The 2,500-nt window shown below is 30.6% G+C and overlaps 1 protein-coding gene across 1 annotated transcript in view; it reads right to left on the bottom strand.

Annotated features, from left to right (window-relative positions):
• The window catches only part of LOC135202505 (uncharacterized), a 184,020-nt gene that overhangs the window by 150,748 nt on the left and 30,772 nt on the right, over nucleotides 1–2,500 (bottom strand).

A 2,500-nucleotide genomic window follows, 5' to 3' on the forward strand; every position in this document is an offset into this window, starting at 1 on the left:
CACTCCACGTCGTGTCGCGTTTGGAGCTAATGAATGACGCAACGTATTATTGGTGGTCATTTGCATAATAATCTGCATTTGAATGTCGGCCGTATTTGTTTTGGGTTGTCACTGGGAGCTGCCAATCATCGTCGCCACGAGTCATTTGAGACCAGCCTTGCGTTTTCAATCATGGGAGAGATTTTTGGATTTTGGTAAAAATGGGATGAAATGAGGTGGGTAGCCCAATGAGGGGAATTACTGTTGCGTGTATTTTAATGGAGACATGTTTAAAATTCCTATATTCAATCAGGGAGGAAATTTTTGGAAATTTTGGAAGGAATTTTAGGAAGGGAAATGGAAATGAAGGTATGGTAGGTATGCAATGAGGGAAATTACTGTTGCATGTATTTTAATAAGGTATTTAAATTCTATATTCAATCAGGGGAGAAGTTTTTGGATTTCGGAAAAATGGGATGAATCGAGGTGGGTAGCCCAATGAGGGGAAATTACAGTTGCGTGTATTTTAATGAGATATTTAAATTTTACATTCCGTTCTGTTCTTTTCTGTTCTATATTCTCTCTCGGTCTCTCTCTCTCTCTCTCATTCTCTCTCTCTCTCTCATCCTCAATCTCTCTCTCTCTCTCTCTCTCTACTCTCCGTATCCCGTCAGCTGAATCTATAGAGAACGCACAAAATCCTTATTGTTTTTCGCTTTGAATTTTCAGTGGAAACCTTTTTTTTTTTTAAGAAACCATTGACGAGATTTTGTAAGATAGAATGTTTTAAAAATGGATGATTATTGGTTTAATGACGTCATAGTATATATTCTTCTTCTTCTTCTTCTTCTTCTTGCATCTTCTTCTTCTTATTAGTTATTATTATTATTATTATTATTCAGTAGATGAAACCCATTTATGTAGAACAACGCCTCTGAGGCCAATGACTTGAAATTCAAATCTCCCAAAGAATATATATATATAACTATATATATATATAATATATATATATATATATATATAGATATATTTTATATATATATATAATATATATATATATATATATTAGTATATAAGTATTATATATCTATCTATATATATTATATATAATATATATGATATGCAAAATATTCATATAATATATAATGTATTTATGTATATATTATTATATATAAATACAATACAATACACAAGCGTATATAGTAGGTATGTATATATTATATGCCATATTTTCTTTTTTATGACAGAGAGAGAGAGAGAGGAGAGAGAGAGATCGTCTATTTGCCAAGCTAGCAATCCTGACGAAGAGAAATTTTTATACTAAAACAATACGGGAGAGAGAGAGAGAGAGAGAGAGAGAGAGAGGAGAGAGACGAGACGAGAGATGAGAGAGAGAGAGAGAGAGATTATCCTCCTTGAAAAAAAAATGGGGCGCGATATTTCAGCGGATTCTTTCGCTCCTCCACACACACACACACACACACACACACACACACACACACACACACACACACCCCGCCCTCATCCTTCCCGAGAATTCCGATGAGATTTACCTCCGAATCTGGTCTCGAAATACCGCGGAGGAAGATTTCTGCTCTCGGACGGCGTCCGAGAGGAGATCTTCGAGCTGAGGAGGACAGATTGCCAGATGGCGAGCTCTAGGACTTATATTTATTTATTTTATTTTTTTTACGGAATTACGAGACACTCACTGCTGGTTGCGAGGATTTATTATTATTGGGGTCAGCTCAGAGGTAGGTGTTCTCGTAGCTAATAGGTTTTGTATGTATAGTATGTATGTATGTATGTATGTATGTATGTATGTATGTATGTATGTATGATGAATATATAGTATAGATGTATATATGTGAATATATAAAATTGCAAATATATACAATAACTATATATATATTATATATATATATATATATATATATATATATATATATATTCTACATACATACATACATGCATACGTATATGCATATGCATATATATATATATTATATATATATATATATATATATATATATATAGTATATATATATTTATTTCTTCAATGATAACAAAAAATTTTGCCAGTGGGTGCCTATAGTAGTCGTAGTTATCAGTCCATCCTAAATTTATTCCTTTTTAAGTTTCCTATCTAAAAGCAGTTGTTATAGCTAAGGAATAATAACTAATAATAATAATAATAATAATAATAATAATAATAATAATAATAATGAAAATAATAATATATAATAATACTAATAATAATAATAATAATAATAATAATAATAATAAATAATCATAATAATAATGATAATAATCACACTATAATAATAATAATAATAATAATAATAATAATAATAATAATAATAATAATAATAATAATAATAATAATAATAACGTACATGAATTCATACGGAACAAGTCCACAAACCCTTTGATTGAAATCCCCATTCGTAAAATATACTCATGCTACCAATATCAGGCTTTTGCTGTGAAGTAGCCCAGGTTTATTAGGCAAACTGTAGGC

Source organism: Macrobrachium nipponense, chromosome 30, assembly GCF_015104395.2.
Source record: "Macrobrachium nipponense isolate FS-2020 chromosome 30, ASM1510439v2, whole genome shotgun sequence".
Taxonomy (NCBI): domain Eukaryota; kingdom Metazoa; phylum Arthropoda; class Malacostraca; order Decapoda; family Palaemonidae; genus Macrobrachium; species Macrobrachium nipponense.